Here is a 21,838-nt window from a genome sequence, read left to right as displayed (position 1 = left end):
ATGTACCTTGTATTGCATTTACAACCACTGTAGCAACCCCAATTTCCTATCTATTTTTCTGCTCCAATTCCCCACAAATTGTTTGGAAAATGCCCCCAGTTTGAAAGTAGAGCTCTCATTTTTTGCTTCTTTTCCTTCACAATTGCAGCCTTGCACTGCATATTATCCAATGCCTAAAAACAGTTGCTCTGTATATTTTGTTCTGTTTAACAGTTGTTTATGGCAAGAGAGCAGATCTGATACTAATTACTCCATCATGTCCAGTACCAGAAGTCCACAAATATTTCCTGAGAGCTTGTTTGGAGGTTCTAGCAGGAGAGCGCAGCTACTTGTATACCCTTGACCGAGAAGACGGTCCTCTCCTCCATCTGGGAAGGTCATCCTCTTCGACCGAGCGAGCAGCTTCGGGAGGGACGCACATGGATCGGTGAGGGAGGAAGGGGACTCCCGCCTAGCCAGCCAGATCAGCCGAATCAACCCTGGCGATCAATGGGGTGACAGATGTCGCAGCCAGATCGCCCTCACATCCACAAATATTTCTTAAGTTCTTATAGATCAATCCTATTTTTATATTGCAAGAATCTAAAGATAGGCAAACTTAGATTAAGTGATTTCCAGTTTAGTTTTCTACATGATAGGAAACATGTGGCCCTTATCTGTTTGCTTCCTATAACTTTAGTAATCTCAGCTTGCACTAAGGATGATCTGTAAATTCATAAAAATAGAATCAAGACTACTTGGAAAGTACCTAAGTACCATTCAGTTTTTGATGTGCGTGGGCAATTTAATAACTTCATTCTCCTTTGACCACTGGCTCTAAGACGAAATCTAGTGCAAATTAGCAGTTGCTAAACCTTAATAATCCCTTAAATAGAAGAGAAAATGTATGCACTGAATTAGGGACATTTTACATTTTGCATAAAAATATATATAGTCACAACCCAGTTGTTCTTTCTATCTTTTCACTCTGCCTTCCAAGAAGTTGATTCCTTCCCAATTGTGGCAGAGACAATGTTATGTGTTCACCAAATCCCATTTTGTTTTCCTTTATGTAGGCACACTGGATTTCTATTTCTACATTTCCCAAATTCTCGTGCATTTATGTTAGGGCCATGTGACTGAATTCTGGGGTAAAGATGTGGGTGAAAGTAAAGTATACTATTTCCAGGCCCAGCCATAAAACACTACCTCCCCCCTCCCACCCCTCCTATATTTCCTCAATCTCTCTTCCCTTTCCACAATGACCCAGGAAGACATGCTTTTAAGATGTTCACATCAAAACATAAAAGGAGGCTGGAAATCAGAGTCACTGCTTGAAGGAGACCATTGAAGGAAACCTGATTGACCCAGTATGACGGTGATTGATTTAAAGCAAAACGAAACAAACCTTGTGATTTTTAAAACAACTTAGATTTTAGGGTTTATTGCAATAGTATAGTCTGGCCTATCTTGACCAATGTACCAATCAAAGCATGCAATGAGATTATTTTTAACAACAAAAAAGGAAAGTACATCGCATCCATATTGTTATCACCCACAAACAACAATACATGAGCATATGAGTTACTATTTAGATGAAGACTGACTTACACAGAAGCGTGCACGTATACATACATATTTAAGTTGCCATGCCATTGAACTAGCTCTCAGAAATCATTCAAAAAATAACTTCCACATTTAAAAAAGATTGATTTTTTTCACCCATACTTTGAGTTGAAGTACTAATCAATTCTTACATGACCAACAATACAAAATTATCCTCACAAGCATTGCATCACCAAAACATATTGTAACAGAGAAAAACACTGCTATGTCTTCAAAGTCAGCATCTTTAGGCCAAGTATTAGAATCTAAAACCAAAGCCAAGCATCAGATTTTAGAAAAATCAAACACTTCTAAAGAGATTATTTTATCTATCTGCCACAGAGGTATGAGAACTGCACTTATTACTTAATAGTGTATTCCATTCCTTGGAAATAAGCAATGTTATTCTTAATGTCAACAAGAAGACAAATTTGCTTAACATGAGGCTTGGGCTTCTGTTCTCCTGACACCGAGGCTAGGTGTCATAATGAAGCAAATTTGAGTTGTATTGGATGGGCTCAAAAGGGAATTGATGAAGGGAAGGCTTCATGCTTTAATGATGTACGCTGTTAGCAGTGGACCCCACTGTACCCCAGCTGTTGCATCTGTAATTTTCTGATGGTTCCAGTTCTTGTGAGGAATGTAGAACAACCTGGTACATAATAACCATTTAATAAATGTTAGCAATCATCATCATGATCAATGTCATCATCATTATTACAGTATGGAAATTCTGATATTGTTAGTACTGACCACAGCTTTGTTGTTCAATTTGTACAAGATTGTGAAAAAGAAAGTAAGCGATACATATTTTCATCTTGGGTTTGTTTTTCCACCTCCTTTAGTAAAATATGAGCATTGCTATAAATAACATACATGTTGAAGCTACTGAGAATTGTGATCGGTGTTTTAAAAGTAGAAGTCAAGGAATACATTTCTGATCTAGATTTCTCTATATTTCAAAAGAAACTTTCAATTAAATGTTAGAAAAACCAGAGCATGCCATCTTGGAAAAGATATTTTTAAACTGTGAGGAAAACAGCCTTAAGCAAGCCACATCCAGGTTTTTTCCTCATACTTTTTTAAACTGTTGTTTTGGAACCAACTTGTCATTCCTTTGTGTTTGCGCACACACACATTAGACAGAACAAAGGGGCGATGTTAACACAAATTCTGTCAATCAGAGCTCAAGGTAAATGTATTTTTTTGTTATTAGTTAATCCTGGATCTCCAGGTTTTTGGAAGTATATTGGAATCACATTCATCAGAAGGTCTCAAGGGACACATAAAGCTTTCAAATGCATGAGGATTTGGATAATAAAGTAATCTGGCAAATAGAGCTTTGAACTTGGCAGTGTAGCTTGCTACATCTCCAGCAAGATTCACAAAGTATCCGTTCCATCTCCCTTGGTTTACAGATGGCCAACTACTGTGGCCAAGTCAGCCAACTAAACAAGGGTGTTATGTTTCAGGCTCACCGAATTTGGAGTTTCAAGAGGAGCTTGTTTTTCCTCTTCATCAGTTAGCTAGAGTTGAGAAACCCAAGAGTTGAAAACTTAACTATAACCTCAGCAACTACAAAGTACAGTGCTTATAAAACTACCCAACTATTTCGTCAAAGGTTTTAAATCTACTAAAAAGCTGGCCCCTACACAGTGCTCATGAAACACTGAATTGACATGTACCTTCTCATCGCAAAACAGCATGCAGATAAGGTGACCTTAGATTCAACCAAAAATATATGGCACCTCCTAGATCTGCTAAAAGCTTAGTAGGCAAATTAACAAAAGTAATTTTAAATTTATTCAACTCCAACTAGAATATGGTGGATGTATCAACGCACTAACCAAAATCTTTTGAGAACTTTGTCATAGACAAATCTTCAAGCATAAAACTGCAAATCTGAGCTTGGTTTTCTGTACAGGATTCCCAGGTAGGCCAAAGACCTGTGGAACTAGAATTTGTCCCTAAAATTAGTCTTGCATAATTTATTCATAAGGGATTTACAAAACCCATGGAATTGTCCATTTTATAAAGCTGGAATGTTGTTGACCTAAGCCATTACTTGGGACTTAAAAAAAACAAAAATCATAAGATGACTTGTTTTTACTTTATTGTTGTTTTTTCTTGAAAAATATCTTATAAGGATAATGTAGATCTCATATTTTTGTTGCATTGAAAGGTTTGAGCTTCATGATTAGTAGTATTGGCAGCAGGTAATATGAACAGTCCTCTTTACATGCACTTTGATTAAATGTATTTAGAGTTCCACAAGACGTATTTTGCCATGTTCAATATGGTGCTAGATATGGGTGGAAAAACAGCAGATATTTTTCCAAGCAGGAGGCATGAGATTGCTAAAATCCTCAGCCACCACCACAACATTAATTAGTGTGTTTCACCAACGAAGGCTGTAAGGTTTGTAAATGAAATTCTAGAAGGGGCATCAAGCTAGAACAGGATATGGAAGCCAAATGGAAAACATGAACCAATAAAAGAAAAAAGCTAAACTAACTAGAAGTCTAAGTTTAGGCTTTGAAGTCAGTTCAAGTATTGCATGCTTTAATTCTGATGTAATCTTAAAATGGTGGGTACAAACAAGAACTCAGAAACAGCTTTTGTAACTTTTGGACCAACTGCACATGAATCAGTTTGTTGATGGCTGTTGTGATTACACAGTGGTCTTTGCTGAATTACATCTGAATTAAAACCTTCATTTTCCTTAGGCAGAAATATAATAATGAATGCTTATCAACAAGAACAGCCATCCTCCAAGAACATCCACCCTTACACACACACTTACAAAATTTTTACACATTATGTTACATCTTGTTGATATATCACATTATTTGTCTTAACAGCAAGACACAAGCTCTAGCACGCTAGCACATTCTTCCTGTATTACAATGTGTTTGTTCCTTGTTTGTCCTGTCATTTGTTTCATTTCACATTCTATTTAGTGAAATGATTGCTTTTCTGTGTGCAAGAATATTTTTCTGAGAAGAGATAATTCTCTGGATTTGAAAAAACATATATTTCTTGCAGGATGGGAACTTCAAAAACATATGGCATAAAAGGACCACACCCATAATAGTCTTAATGGACAAAAGAATTCTTCAATCAGAATCACAGTCTATTAAGTATATTTTTCTGTCTGCTGACAAGCGTTAAAAATGAATAGTACACAAATGAAAAAATGTACATTGATTTTTTTTTGGTAACAATCCATTTAAAATCCGCAGATGGAATAAGTGTTACCACTTCATTATAAAGTGTTTTTCATATGAGCCAAATTAATTACTCTTTGAAAGAATTTTAAACTCTCTTTTTCTTTGATGATAAATAGAAACATTTAGTACCTACATGTTACTTTAACTTAAAAAGCAGAGTATATAAAAGATAAAACAGGAGCATTTGAAATCTGGCACATATCATTGGTTTGGCTTAAATAAACTTTTATAAAAACTCTATTTAAAAAAAAACCATAAAACAGATTTGATTAAAAATACTATACATAATCTCAGTACTACTATCACGGGAATTGAATACATGGGTTTATGTTTATTTATAGAATGTATGTGTGAATAATTAACAAATAAGGGCACACAACTAAGAACTACAATTATATAAGAATAGGGTGTACCACACACACAGCGCAGAGTGCTGTGATGGCCGTGCTATTATATTTAGATACTAGAAAATGGCCCACAAGAGTAAGAAGAAAAAGCAATTGCTATGATTTTCTGGTAGGCAATTACAAAAGTTCAGCCTCATTAAATTATTGAGTGTCTAGTAAGTGCTGAGGATATGAATAAGAGATATACACAAAAAGTGCAACACCAATGATAAATACTATAGTAAGATATGTGCAAGGTACCATGGCAAAACAAAAGAGAAAAAGATCAGCTCAGTGATGGCAGGGAAGAAAGGATCAGGGAAATCTTTAAGAAAGAGAGAATATTTGAATTGGATCTTTGAAAAATTGGCAGGAACTCTGAGGGAGGAAGAGTGAAGGAATGCCCAGGAAGATGGAACAAGTATGAAACTGGATGATGACCTGCTTGTCAGCTGTTAGAAATTTGTTCAGTGGTTCTCAAAGAGTGGTCTGCAGACCCCTCTTTCAGGAGCTTCATAGCTCAAAATTATTTTCATAAAACACTAATATGTTATGTGCCTTTTTCACTGTGTTGATATTTGTGTTGATGATGCTAATGCAATGGTGGTAAAACTGCTGGCCCCTTTGTATGTATCAAGGCAGTGACACCAAAACAATTGGATTCTTCACTTTTAAAGAAAAAAAAGAAGCCAATTTCACTTAAGAATGTCCAAAAGTATTAACTTCATTAAATGTTGACCCTTGAGTACACATTTTAAAAAATTGTAATTGATGAAATGGGAAGTAAACACTAAGTATGCCCACTGCATGCCAAAGTATAATGGTTATTTCCAGAAAAAGCACTTGTGCAATTGTTTGAGTTGCCAGCTGACTGAGGCACTTTCTTCATGGAACACCATTTTCACATGAAAGGACTGACATAAAAATTATAGCTATTCAGACTTGGTATTTGGCAGATGTTTTCTCCAAAATGTACAAAATAAGACTGTTACTTTAAGGAAAACAAGACAATATTTTTTCCAATGATAAAAATACAAGCTAACAAATGAAAATCAGAGTTCTGAAAAACTTGTATCTACCACTGTGAGTTTGACAGCTTCCCAATACTTACAGATTTTTTTGATGAGATTGGTGACTTTTTTGATATTGTTCAATAAAATGTCAACATTTGGAATATCTGCATAACTCTGTGAACCACTTTTCTTTTCTTCCCAAAAGACCAGTTTATAAAATCATGCATGGGTAAAAGATCCATTCAAAGAGCATCATAGACCAATGGATTTCATATAGCAGACTATGGAAATTATTGATATAGTTACAGATTCCATATTGCAACTAACCTTTAAGAATCTACTAGTTTTTCAAGTGTTGGTGTGGCATAAAGAAGAATACCCAAATTTATCTGAGAAACTAATCAAAATACAACTTCCTTTTCCATATCTGTGTGAGGCCATACTTTCTTCATATAGTTTGACCAAAACAACAATCACAACAAATTGAAAGGAGAAGTAGATATAAGAATTCAGCCACTTTTTATTAAGGCAGACATTGAAAAGACATGAAAATGTAAAACAATGCTACTCTTTCTCCTAAATTATATTGTTTCAAAAATATGGTTTTTAAAAATAAAAATGTGTAACTTATGCTAACATGTTTATTATGTTTATTACTGATATTTTACTAAATCTTTTTGAAAGTTGTTTAATTTCTAATTCATTAAATATCAATAGACATAAACCACATAAACAAAAGATCTTTGGGGTCCTTAACATTTTTTGGAGTATAAAAGGACCTTAAAACCAAAAAGGTTGAGACTCTGTTTTTACTGAATGCAAAGAGAGATGATAGACATGGCAGGAAGTGTGAGTTAATACAAGGGCCTGTGCTTGATGCCAAGGCCTGTGGTCCTTTTCCTGTAAGAAAAGGAATCATTGTAATAGTCCTTTGTTAATACCAGCAAACACTTCAAATACAAATGAAAAATAAAGACACACACACACACACACACACACACACACACACACACACGCTTCTAGGCTGTGTGCAATTGGTTTCAGTAATTTTTTGTAAATGGCTTTATGGAGATGTAATGTACATACCATAAAATTCACTCAATTTAAGATCCACTTATTTTTTTTAGGAAATCTATACAGTATTGCAACCTCACCGCAGTTCAGCTTTAGGACATTTCCATCACCCCAAAGAGATCCCATATGCTCATTTACAATTAATCCCTGTTTACATCTTCAGCCCCAGGCAACCGCTATATAGTTTCATTCTCTACAGATTTGACTTTTCTGGACATTTTACATAAATGGAATCATATAACAAGTGCTACTTGTCTTCTTTCACTCAGAATAATGTTTTGAAGGTTCATGTAGGTTGTAGCATTTATCAGTAGTTTGTTCTTTTTCATTGATGGACAGTTATTCCATTGTATACATGTGCAATATTTTGTTCATCCATTCACCAGTTGATTGATATTTGTGTAGTATTCAGTTTTGGCTATTATAAATAACACAGTTATGAATATTAGCATATAAATGTTTGAGTGGAAATGTTTTCATTTCTCTTAGGTAGATTCTTAAAAGTTGAAATGTTAAGCAGTATAGTATAGTATGCTAAGTAGTGTAGTATATATAACTTTTTTCAGAGCATTATTTTAATTTCAAATTTTTATACCCAAAACAGAATTTATTTATTTATATATATTTATTTATTTATACATTTTTTATTGGGGAATATTGGGGAACAGTGTGTTTTTCCAGGACCCATCAGCTCTAAGTCAAGTTATTGTTTTCAATCTAATTGTGGAGGGCACAGCTCACTAGCCCATGTGCATATTGAACCGGCAACCTTGGTCTTATGAACACTGCATTCTAACCAACTGAGCCAACCAGCTGCTCCCAAAACAGAATTTATTAACCTTTAGCCTTTCCATAATAAAGAAGCTAATTTATCAAAAATAGTTCAATATACACTGCTTTCTCACGTTTTCAAGTCAAAGTATTTCCATGTTTTACATGGTCTCACAAAATAGTGATACACATGTAATTTTAAAATTACTTTCAGATTTCTAAAAAGTTCTTTGCTAGAAATCTCTGTGATTAAAAAAATAAAATAATGGGAACTTCCTAATTTGTCACTGGAATGTAGTAAAATTCATGAACCATGTTCAGAAGCACAATATATCCTGCAGTATTTTTTTTTTTTACAGATTTTATTGGGGAAGGGGAACAGAATTTTATTGGGGAACTTTGTGTACTTCCAGGATTTTTTCCAAGTCAAGTTGCTGTCCTTTCAATCTTAGTTGTGGAGGGCACAGCTCAGCTCCAGGTCCAGTTGCTGTTGTTAGTTGCAGGGGGCACAGCCCACCATCCCTGTAAGGAGTCAAACCGACAACCCTGTGGCTGACAGCCCGCACTCCAACCAACTGAGCCATCCGGCAGCTCAGCAGCAGCTCAATGCAAGATGCCGTGTTCAATCGTAGTTGCAGGGGGCGTAGCCCACCATCTCTTGCGGAGTCGAGGAGTTGAACCGGCAACCTTGTGGTTGAGAGCCCCCTGAACCATGTGGGAATCCAACCGGCAGCCTTAGGCATTAGGAGCATGGAGCTCCAATCGCCTGAGCCACCAAGCCAGCCCTTAGTGTGATCTTTTGAAGTACAAATTTTAAAAATTTTATGGAATGCTATGTATCTTTTTTTTAAATTTATACATCTATTATATAGTTGATTTAGCATTGAGAAAATATTTGCCTAACTTAATGTTATGAAGATTTTTCTCCTCTCTTCTTTCAGAAGTTTCAGTTTTATTGCTTGCATTTAGGTCTATGACAAATATTGAGGAAGATTTTTGCATATGGTGTGAAATAATTTCTCACTGAATTGCCTTGGCTTCTTCACTGAAAAATCAATTGATGATAAATGTAAGGTATTATTTCTGAACTCTCAATTCTATCACATTGATTACCACACCATCTTGATTGCTGTGGCTTTAAGTACATTTTGAAATTGGGAAACATAAGTCCTCCAATTTCGTTCTTATCAAATTTATTTTGGCATGGGTCCTTTGCATTTCATACAAATTTTAGGAAGAGCTTGTCAATTTCTACAAAAAAAAGGTATGGGGAATTTGGATAGGGATCCTGTTTAATTTGTTGATAAATTTCAGGAGAACTGGAATCTTAACAATATTGAGTCTTCCATTCCATGAGCATGTAGTGCATCTGCATTTATTTATGATCTTTAATCTCTCAACAATGTTTTGTAGTTTTCAATGTACAAATCTTGCACTTCCTTTGTTAAAATTATTGCTAAGTATTTAATTCATTTGGTGTTATTGTGAATAGAAAGGGTTCATTGTGCCCATTTTTGGTTTCTTTATTGCTAGCATAGGGAAACACAATTGATTTGTAGATTGATCATGAAACCTTACATAAGATCATGATCTCGTGTATTATGTCTAGTTTTTGTGGATTCCTTAGAATTTTCTACATGCAGAAACATGCCATCTGACAGTTTTACTTCTTCATTTCTTTTTTCTTGCCTGATTATACTGTCTAGAATCTCTAGTACAAAATAAAGAGAAGTGGCAAGAGTAGACATTCTTGTCTTGGTTCCAATCTTATTGGGAAAGCTTTTAATCTTTCACCAGTAAGTAAAATATAAGCTGTAGGTTTTTTGTAGGTGCTCTTTATTAGTTTGAGGAAGTTTCCTTTTACTTCTAAGTTGTTGAGAGTTCTTATTAGAATATTAAAATAGGAGGAGAGGAGAAAAATGGCGGCGTGAGGTGAGCCTCTGTAACGCTCCCCTGGAATTTACAACGAATCGGACAACAATAACTCCACAAAGGACTCCTTGCACAGCAGACAGGCAAGACGAAGAGGCCGACTACTGAATTCACCTCCAGGTGGGTGAATCGCGCGAGCGGGGGAGGAGGGAGAGGAGAAGTGCGGAGACGAGCCGCTCGGGTGCAGGACACAGACCTAGCTCAGTGCTCGGAGCCCGCTGCTCCCGGATCCTCCGCAGCTGCGGGAGAGGGAAGGACTCGGACTGCTAGGGCTCCGCTTACGGCCCACAGGGCTGAGGGGGCAGCATACAAAACCGCTGAACCCAACGCTCGCTCACGGCAGACCTCGGAGCAAAGACTGAGGGAAGAGGGCTGAAATCGGTGGTTTAAGCCCTCACTGCCGAGCGGAGAACGGAAGCCTTAGGCACGGAGACTAGCCGCCCCCTCCCTACCCTCCCAGAGCTCGCCCCGCCCCCACCTGCCCGGTGCTAGAAGCGATAAAGTAGCAGTGTCGGATCAAAGGACAGAATATTTGCTGCTCTGAGAACTGTGGACCGCAGACACAGATTCGCAGCTCAACTAGTTCCGGCAAAGGGGAGGGAGCTGTGGAAGCAGGACTGGCTGTGGTGGTGGTCGCCGCCATTGCTCTGGGCCACCTCTCACAACTCACCCCGCCCCTGGCCCCACCTATCTGGGCGGATCCCTGCAGGAGTAAACAGAACTGCTGAAACAAACGGGCTCTGAATCTGGTGCAGAAAGAGCTTTGGAACTCCAAAAGCTCTTCGCATACCTATCAACCTGTTGCAGAAGACACTCCTGTAGATGTCTAGGAAGAGAAATAGTAAATCAGTGATTGCCATGAATAACCAAGGCAACAAGATAGCTCAGAAAGAAAGTGAAAAGTCTCCAGAAAAGGAACTTAGAGATATGGACCTTTGTGATTTAAATGACAGAGAATTCAAGATCGCAATTCTGAAAAAACTGAACGAGATGCAAGAAAACACAGAAAGGCAGTTTAATGAACTCAGAAACACAATCAAAGAACACCATGAGCATTTTACAAAAGAGATTGAAATCTTGAAAAAGAACCAAATAGAATTTCTGGAGATTAAGAACTCAATAGAAGAAATTAACAATAAAATATCCAGCTTAGGTAGTAGAGTTGACCAGATGGAGGAAAGAATCAGTGACATCGAAGATAGGAACCTGGAATTTACAAGAAGGAAGAAGAAAGAGACTTGAGACTTAAAAGAAATGAAAGAACTCTACAAGAACTTTCTGACTCCATCAGAAAGAGCAATATAAGAATAATGGGCATACCAGAAGGAGAAGAAAGAGGGAAGGGAACAGAGAATATATTCAAACAAATCGTCGATGAGAACTTCCCAAACTTGTGGACAGAACTGGATCCTCGAATCCAAGAAGCAAATAGAACACCTAATTACCTCAATCCCAACAGGCCTTCACCAAGGCACATTGTATTGAAGCTGTCTAAAATCAATGACAAAGAAAGAATCCTCAAGGCAGCCAGGGAAAAGAAGACGGTAACTTACAAAGGAAAGCCCATTAGATTATCATCAGATTTTTCAGCAGAAACTCTACAAGCTAGGAGGGAATGGAACCAAATATTCAAACTATTGAAAGAGAGAAATCATGAGCCAAGAATAATATATCCAGCAAAGATCTCCTTTAGATATGAAGGAGGAATAAAGACCTTTCCAGACATCCAGAAGCTGAGGGAATTTTCTAATACACGACCTGCACTACAAGAAATACTAAAGGAGGCTATTAGACCACCATCAACAGGGACAACTTGTGGCAACCGAAACATAAAAAGGGGGAGCGTAAAGGCCTGAACTGGAATATGGGAATAGAGAAAGTAAGCGTATTGAAGAAACTGGAATACTCTAAATATCAAACTTTCTTTTACATAAACTCAAGGGTAACCACTCAAAAAACATCCAAATCTGAAATATATACTGTAATAAAAGAAGAAACAGAGGGAAACATCATAGAATACCACCACGCAGAAATAACAGACAACAACAAAAAGGCAAAGAAACAATGGAGACACAGCCTTACCAGAAAACTAAAGACAGAATGACAGGAAATCCTCACATATCAATAATCACCCTAAATGTAAATGGACTGAACTCACCAATAAAGAGACACAGAGTAGCAGATTGGATCAAAAAACTAAACCCAACCATAGGCTGCCTACAAGAGACACATCTCAGCTACAAGGACAAGCATAGACTCAAAGTGAAAGGGTGAAAATTGACACTCCAAGCAAATGGTACACAGAGAAAATCAGGCGTGGCCATAATGATTTCCGATGAAACAGACTTCAGGGTGAAAAAGATAACAAGAGACAAAGATGGACATTTCATAATGGTAAAGGGGACTATACAACAAGAAGACATAACAGTCATCAATATTTATGCCCCCAATCAGGGAGCACCGAAATATACCAAGCAACTACTAACAGAACTCAAGGGAGAAATTGACCAAAACACAATTATACTAGGGGACTTAAATACATCATTGACAGCTATGGATAGATCATCCAAACAGAAGATAAATAACGAAATCGCAGCCCTAAATGACACATTAGATGAATTGGACATAATTGACATATATAGAGCACTTCATCCTAAAACATCAGACTATACATTCTTTTCTAGTGTACATGGAACATTCTCAAGGATAGACCATATATTGGGACACAAAATCAGCCTCAGCAAATTTAAGAAGATTGAAATCATACCAAGCATATTCTCTGATCACAAAGCTTTGAAATTGAATATCAACTGCAAAAAGAAAACAGGAAAAAACACAAATACATGGAGATTAAACAACATACTTTTAAAGAACGACTGGGTCAAAGAAGAAATTAGAGGAGAGCTCAAAAGATACATAGAAACAAATGACAATGAAAATACATCCTACCAAAATTTTTGGGATGCCGCGAAAGCAGTTTTAAGAGGGAAATTTATATCATTACAGGCCTATCTCAAGAAACAAGAAAAATCCCAAATAAATAATCTCATGTAACACCTTACAAAACTAGAAAAAGAAGAACAAGCGAAACCCAAGGTCAGCAGAAGAAAGGAAATAACAAAAATCAGAGCAGAACTAAATGAAATAGAGAACAAAAAGACAATAGAAAAAATTAATGTGACAAAAAGCTGGTTCTTTGAAAAGATTAACAAAATCGACAAACCCTTGGCTAGACTCACTAAGATAAAAAGAGAGAAGACACTAATTAACAAAATCAGAAATGAAAAAGGGGAAGTTATCACGGACACCACAGAAATACAAAGGATTATCCAAGAATACTATGAAGGACTATATGCCACCAAATTTAATAACTTAGAAGAAATGGACAAGTTCTTAGAAACATATAGCCTTCCAAGGCTGAATCATGAAGAACTGGAAAATCTTAACAGGCCGATCACCAGTAACGAAATTGAATCAGTCATCAAAAACCTTCCCAAAATCAAAAGTCCTGGACCAGATGGCTTCACCAGTGAATTCTACCAAACCTTCAAAGAGGATCTAATACCAATCCTGCTCAAACTCTTCCAAAAAATTGAAGAAGAGTCAGTACTCCCTAACTCATTTTATGAGGCCAACATTACCCTGATACCAAAACCTGGTAAGGACAACACAAAAAAAGAAAACTACAGACCTATATCTCTGATGAATACAGATGCTAAAATCCTAAACAAAATTCTAGCAAATCGAATACAACAATGCATTAAAAAGATTATTCATCACGACCAAGTGGGGTTCATCCCCGGGGCACAAGGATGGTTCAACATTCGCAAATCCATCAATGTGATACATCACATAAACAAAATAAAGGACAAAAATCATATGATTCTATCAATTGATGCAGAAAAAGCATTTGATAAGATACAACATCCATTTATGATTAAAACACTTACTAAAATTGGTATAGAAGGAAAATACCTCAACATAATAAAGGCCATATACGACAAGCCCTCAGCTAATCTCATAATTAATGGTGAAAAGCTGAAGCCCTTTGCTCTACGTTCAGGAACACGACAAGGTTGTCCCCTATCACCTCTGCTTTTCAACATAGTGTTGGAAGTCCTCGCCAGAGCTATCAGGCAAGAGAAAGAAATAAAAGGCATCCAAATTGGGAATGAAGAAGTTAAATTGTCACTCTTTGCAGATGACATGATGCTATATATAGAAAACCCTAAAGACTCCACCAAAAAGCTATTAGAAACAATCAATGAATACAGTAAAGTTGCTGGCTACAAAATCAACGTACAAAAGTCCATTGCTTTCCTATATACCAACAATGAAATCTCAGAAAAAGAGATAGAAAAAACAATTCCTTTTGCAATTGCAGCAAAAAGAATAAAATACCTAGGAATAAACTTAACCAAGGATGTGAAGGACCTATATGCTGAAAACTATAAGACATTTTTGAAAGAAATTGAAGAAGACACAAAGAAATGGAAAGACATTCCGTGCTCATGGATTGGAAGAATCAACATAGTTAAAATGGCCATATTACCCAAAGCCATATACAGATTTAATGCAATCCCCATTAAAATCCCAATGGCATTTTTTAAAGAAATAGAACAAAAAATCATCAGATTTGTTTGGAACCACAAAAGACCCCGAATAGCCCAAGCAATATTAAAAAAAAAGAACAATACTGGAGGTATCACACTCCCTGATTTTTCCTTGTACTACAGGGCTACAATAATCAAAACAGCTTGGTATTGGCGGAAAAACAGACACATAGACCAATGGAATAGAATGGAGAACCCAGAAATAAAACCACATAAATATGGACAGATAATTTTTGACAAAGAAGCTAAAAACATACAATGGAGGAAAGACAGCCTCTTCAATAAATGGTGCTGGCAGAATTGGATAGCTACGTGCAAAAGAATGAAACTGGACTGCTATCTGTCACCATGTACCAAAATTAATTCAAAATGGATCAAAGACTTAAGCATAAGACCTGACACAATAAACTGCATTGAAGAAAACATAGGTACTAAACTTATGGACCTTGGGTTCAAAGAGCATTTTATGAATTTGACTCCAAAGGCAATGGAAGTAAAGACTAAAATAAACAAATGGGATTATATGAAACTGAAAAGCTTCTGCACAGCAAAAGAAACTATTGACAAAATAATGAGGCAACCAACTGAATGGGAGAAGATTTTCGCAAACAATTCCTCTGATAAGGGGCTAATATCCAAAATATACAAGGAACTCATGAAACTCAACAACAAAAAAACAAACAACCCAATTGAAAAATGGACAGAGGACCTGAAGAGACATTTCTCCAAAGAGGATATACAAATGGCAAATAGACATATGAAAAAATGCTCAACATCGCTAATCATCAGAGAAATGCAAATGAAAACCACAATGAGATATCACCTCACCCCAGTCAGAATGGCTTTCATCAACAAAACAAATAGTAACAAGTGTTGGAGAGGCTGTGGAGAAAAAGGAACTCTCATACACTGTTGGTGGGAATGCAGACTGGTGCAGCCGCTATGGAAGGCAGTGTGGAGGTTCCTCAAGAAATTACGAATAGAATTACCATATGACCCAGCAATCGCTCTCCTGGGTATCTACCCCAAAAATATAAAAGCATTTCTCTATAGAGACACATGTACGCCAATGTTCATTGCAGCTTTGTTTACGGTGGCCAAGACATGGAAACAACCAAAATGTCCTTCGATAGATGAATGGATAAAGAAGTTGTGGTACATATACACAATGGAATACTATTCGGCGTTAAGGAAAGATGATATAGGAGCATTTGTGACAACATGGATGGATCTCGAGAGAATAATGCTAAGTGAAATAAGTCAGACAGAAAAAGCAGAGAACCCTATGATTTCACTGATATGTGGTATATAAACCAAAAAGAACAAGACAAACAAATGAGAAACAAAAACTCATAGACACAGACAATAATTTAGTGGTTACCAGAGGGTAAGGGGGTGGGGGGTGGGTGATGAGGGTAAAGGGGATCAAATATATGGTGATGGAAGGAGAACTGACTCTGGGTGGTGAACACACAATGGGATTTATAGACGATATAATACAGAATTGTACACCTGAAATCTATGTAAATTTACTAACAATTGTCACCCCAATAAAATTTAAAAAAAAAAAAAAAAAAGAATATTAAAATAAAATAAAAATAAAAAATAAATAAAAAAAAAGAAATAATAAAAAAAAAGAATATGTACTGGATTTCATCAAGTGCTTCTTTGTCTATTGAAATAGTCATATGGTTTTGTCTTTTACTAGTACAGTGTATTACACTAAATCATTTTTGGAATTTATTTATTTTTGCAATAATGTAACTTTATTAAATATATGGATGTATTTATATTGTGCAAAACACTAACATTTCTTCCTCTCCTCATCCTGAGGCCACCACTCTAGAACCTCATGTTTATAAAAACACTTTGGGCAGCAGTCAGAACATGATGAAGGAAAGTGCAATTCCAAAAGTAATACTACATAACTAAAATGGGGAACAAAAACAGGCAGAGGTTAGTGGGTTTCTTGGCTAGCTCTCTGTTCATAGGCCCTACTCCTATTCTTCTCTCAACAGGAAACATTTTAGGAATAGAGCGACTCCAAGTATTATTTTAAGTCATACCACCCACCTCTCTTGGTAGCATCACTCTTCTATTTCTATCTATTCTGATGTTATAACTAGCTAATTTGTAACTTCTTTAAGAAATTCACTCTGGCTTACATCCTTGTCAGTTGCCTAGATCCCTTTGAGCTTCAAAGAAACAGAAGAGCAGTATGTTTCAAAAGGAAGTCAAATGAGACTTTTTATAGATGAAGCCCACTTTCTAGAAGTCAGTTGGCCAAACGTGCACAGCTAGAGACAACAGACTGTGAAAATAGGTCCAACCGGAAAATATTTCTGTGGATTTAAAATGATCATCATCTACTGTGGAATAAATGTGTCCCTGTTGCTTAGAAAATCCACAGCTTGCTTGACTGAGACTACAGTCATGTGCTGGAGCTGATTCTTGAATTCTTGAAAGTTCAATCCTTCAGGTCTTGGGCAAGCCTTAATTAAATTCAGCACCTGGTTTTGGGCCTCAATGAGGCCATTGCTGGCATGAAGCTATTCCCACCAAATTTCCCTGCTTTATCCATTCCTAGCTTGCTGATAGGTGAACTCGCTGCTGGGTGCTGGCTGTTAGCTTTCCTCAGTATCGTGTGTGCATTCACTACTCTCTGAATATGTGCAGTGAACTCATTCATATCCGCCGGAGACGTGATCATCAAAGCCACCAGGTATTTTTTGTTCTGAAAAGATCTCAGATGGTCAGCCACTTTCACATACGTTTCTGGAGGAACCACAGTGTTTTCCCCACTGGTGTCATCTGTGTCAACCCATTGGGGAACATCCATGGATGCAGCTATTATGTCACCTATTTTGTAAACAATGTTGGTTGGAGTCTTACTTGCGTGTCTGATTATCCCCACATTAGTGACTTGTGAAATCTCAACATTCCCAATTCTGAAAACTTTATCAAGCAGAGTGGCAGAAAGCAGCTACGATATGATACAGGATACAATGTGATAGGCTCGGGTTCTTGATTTCTTTTCAGCCTGAGACGGTGCCAATGATTCAAAGCCCCCAGGGAACTGTGTGTAGCCACTGGTTTCCCCAAAGGTGGAGCTGCCATAACTTTCAAATCCACTATTCCACATCTTGGTCATGATTCCCTCAGGAAAGAGGCCCAAAAGGTTCCAGTCTGCTGGGTATGCCAGGCGCCTCAGCCATTTTTGGACTTTAAATGAACCTTGCAGGCAATTTGCTTTTGTGATTTTTGGATGTGTGGTTTAGTGTTTTCCATTAATTTGGGGTTTTGGCCAATATTTCTTACTTTTGTTTACTGCACCTTTTACACCCTTCTTTCTGTGTCTACTTTTATGCATATGTGCTGGATGGTGTTCCACATTTCCCCGAGGCTTTATTCATTTATTATCATTCCTTTTTTTTTCTGTTCACTTGATGGGCTAATCTTTATTGCTCTATCTCCAAGCTCACTGATTCTTTCTTTTGCCAGCTCAGATCTTCTGTTGAATTCCCGAGTGAATGTTTTTATTTTGCTTATACTTTTCAACCCCAGAATTTCTTTTTTTTAATTTAATTGATATTCTCTATTTAATTAATTATTGTCAGCATTCTTTCCTTTGATTATTTAAAGTTTCCTTTAGTCATTTAAGCATGTTTATTATAGCTGATTTGAAATCTTTGTCTGCAAGTTCTAACATAACCCCTCAGTTTTTATTGACTACATGTCTGACAGCATGTGGGTTATACTTTCTTATTTGCATGTCTTGTAATTTTTTTTTGAAAATTTGACATTTTGGATTATATATTGTAGCATCTCTGGATTCTGATCTACCCCCTACCTTACCCTAAGTGGTTGTTGTGGATTTTTGTTTTTTTGTTTTGTTTCATTTTGTTTTATTTGGTATTTGTTTAGGGACTTGCCTAGATGAATTATTTAGAGGATATTCCTTTACCTTGTGCAGCTGCTTATGTTGTTGCTCACTTAAAAAAATATATATATTCTGGCTTTTACCCTTAAGCCTTGTTTTCTAGGAGTCACCTCTGGATCCGCACAACTTAGTGGCCAGCCCATGATTGGTCAGAAGTTGCCCTTACACACTTAGAGCTACTAATATACTTACTAATGTAGCTCCATTCCTTGCTGATGTGTTGATGTGTGGTTTAGGGAATGCATTTAAAGTTTAGACAGTCTATACGTTAGCCTCAACTTTTACATTCTGAGTAACAGGCCTCTTATTCAACAAGTGACAGTAGTTGGGGTTCTACCTGATCTCTCTTGAGCATGTGTGCAGCCTTACACAAGCCCACCAGCTTCCAAATCACCAGGGATGTGTAAAAGCATATCAATGACCACGATGACGTTTTTATCCCAGATTTCCGTTATATCTCTACCTGGTATGCTAGTATGTTGCTTACCTCCAACCAGTGGCATGTCCTCAGTCCAGCTGTGAAGGTGGCTTTCCCAGATGTTTCATATTGCTCCTTGATTGTCTCACTCTTTTGACAAAACTACTGGGCATGAGTTGTTCCACTTTCCAATCTAAATCAATGAACCCCCTCTGGCAGCAAGGCTCTCGGTCCTTATGGTTTGCCTCACCCTGTAGAACTACTACATCATGGAACAGGATGGGGGAACGGAAGCAGCTGTACGCTAATATGCCACAGACTCCCAAGTATTCCAATTGAGGTTCAGTACTTTTTCTTGAATAAATGCTTCTCGATTTGTTGTATATCTTTTTTCAGTTCTCAAGTAGTTGTTTTGACAGTTTTATTGTTTCTTTTTGGTGAGATGATTTGCTGAACTCTCACTCAGCCATTCTAGAAGTCTGACCTTATTTAGATGATTTTTAAAAAGTTGCTAAAGGCACCAAATTTGATATAGCAAAGTGGTATATGTTTTATCATACCTCCTTCTTAAAATCACACAGATATGATAATAAGGAAGCCCAAAGAGAACAAATGTATAACAGTACTGAGGATGGGAAAGGAACTCATCAGTGGACAAGAGGTTTTGACAATATTTATAAGATAAAAAGCTGATGGGATCATGTTGACACATAAGAGCAGAGAACAGAAACAACATAATTATGATGGTTTGAAAAGGGAAGAATGGGCAACACGTAGTAGTCACAATTCATTTTCTTGCCAGCAATTTTGAACACACCCTGTGCAACGGACTAAATGTTTATGTCTTCCCCCAATTCATACGTTGAAATCCTAATCCCCAATGTGATTAAATAGGAGATAGGGCCTTTGGGAAGTGGTTAGGTCATGAGGGTAGATCCCTAATAAATGTGACTTGTGCCCTCATAAAAGAAAGCTCAAAGCACTCCCTTCTGACATGTGAGGACACAGTAAGAGGACAGCCACCTATGAACCAGGAAATGGATTCTCAACAGACACTGAAACTGCTGGAAACTTGATCTTGGACTTCTTAGCCTCCAGAATGGTGAAAAATAAATTTCTGTTGTTTATTGGTCACCCAGTCTATGGTATTGTTATAGCAGCCCAAACTAAAACACCTTGTTAAGTCCTAATTATATTCTATGGGAAAAATTCCCTTTTCCCTAGTCCTCTGGGGCCCCTCACATTGGCTTCTAAGAAAATTTTCCTTATCTATTATCCTCTAGGCTGCATCTCGAGTTGGCATTGGACAGTGAGCTTCTTTGGAGGTTGTACTGATTTTAGAGCCTACTTTCTGACGATGCAACTTTGGGGGCCTGGTGGTTGTTTAATAGATTGAAAATTTACAGGCATTTTAGTCCAGGTTTGTGGTTTTGTTGAGAATACAATCTCATCAAAATTTAGTAAGCTTTCAGTCTATTTACTACCAATTGGTTCCATGTCAAAATCTCTTCTAGTCACAATTCTTAAGCCTGCCAACTCTCTTATTTTATTTATTCATGTCTGTGCTTATTATATTTCTTCTGTGTTATTTTAATGGTGGCTATTTTAAGGTCATATAAAACAAAGGCTACATTAGGATGACAACACCTTTACTTTGAACTTTTTACAGGGCCACCACTGTCCAGATGAAAAGTCTTAATGAGAAACTTCTGAAAAGGGCCCTGACCAAAGGCTCTACTTTATGACGAATAATTGCAATTGACTTTCCAACTTTGGGTTTCAAATTATTAAATTTTATATCAATTTTGGTTACAAGCAACTCAGAAACTGTGACTCCCTTAGCTTCCATTACTTATAAATGGGTTCATGCTTACCTGATATATCTCTCACAGTACCTTGCTAAAAGGAGCAGGAAGCAAACAACACATAATAAACACCCACCAACTATATACTGAGGGTTCCAAACAAAATGTATACAAGTGGACACTTTGGTCAACGTTGCTCAAGCAGTAGTTCACCATAATCAGAAGTGTCTGGATGCTGACGGTAACCATTTTTAGCATCTCTTATAATTGCAGAAGTCAAACATGACTTGTACTCAGCTTTTGTTACCAGTATACTTGTATATTGAGTATTAAAATTTTAATATAGTTTTCCTTTATTAAAATGTGTATACATTATTTTGGCACTCTCTGTATGTATATGTATGTATTTTTTGGACCACTTCTTTTTAAAAGATATGGGCACACGTGCACAGACTCACTTGCTCACAGGCACTCACCCTGGGCTCTGGTGGGGGACAGTGACTGGGGAGGTATCGGAGACATACAAGGAGAGACTGAGTTGTGTGGCTTCAAGGCAAGGACTGGAGGTACAGTTGCCATTTTCCCTGTGTAGAATCCTCCTCCCGTCTTTCCTCTGTTAGACCCTCCCCCACATGACCAAATCTGAATCTGAATTGGCCTGGTGAGGTCTGCTTGCTCCACCGTGGTGACTCCCTGAAACCCCACCTCACCCAACTTGTGCACTGCATGAAGCTTTATCAGCAGCTGAGCCTTATAGGAGCCAGCAGGCAGCAGCAGGCCTCGAGGTGTTCTAGTCTTTTGCAAAGCTACCTCAATCCTGGTACCAATGGTAACTGTTCTCAGTTTGCAGCATGACTTTATCCACATACCTCCTGGTCCACTACAGGCAGCAACCAACTCCAGATCACTTTGTAGATCCTACTAGGTAGTCCCCAACTGGTCATAAGCAGTGGATGACCTGGGCCTCCACTGGAGCCCTGCTCAAGAGGCCCCAGAACCAACATACTTAGAGGTCAGCTTTGACCACATCAGAGCACCACTCAATTATCCCAACAAGTGGCACAACCAAAAG

General features: G+C 37.4%; 1 pseudogene across 1 annotated transcript in view; it reads right to left on the bottom strand.

Moving 5' to 3' along the window:
* The window catches only part of LOC308506541 (replication protein A 32 kDa subunit-like), a 50,086-nt pseudogene extending 32,341 nt beyond the window's left edge, over nucleotides 1-17,745 (bottom strand). Inside the window, exon 1 of the transcript in view lies at nucleotides 16,934-17,745. The product of the transcript in view is annotated as a replication protein A 32 kDa subunit-like (transcript). The remainder of the gene's footprint in view (nucleotides 1-16,933) is intronic.
* Nucleotides 17,746-21,838: the final 4,093 nt, after the last annotated feature.

This window comes from Rhinolophus hipposideros, assembly GCF_964194185.1.
Source record: "Rhinolophus hipposideros genome assembly, chromosome: 13".
NCBI classification, from domain to species: domain Eukaryota; kingdom Metazoa; phylum Chordata; class Mammalia; order Chiroptera; family Rhinolophidae; genus Rhinolophus; species Rhinolophus hipposideros.
The sequence above is the reverse complement of the archived record's forward strand: the minus strand, read 5'-3'. Positions and strand labels throughout refer to the sequence as shown.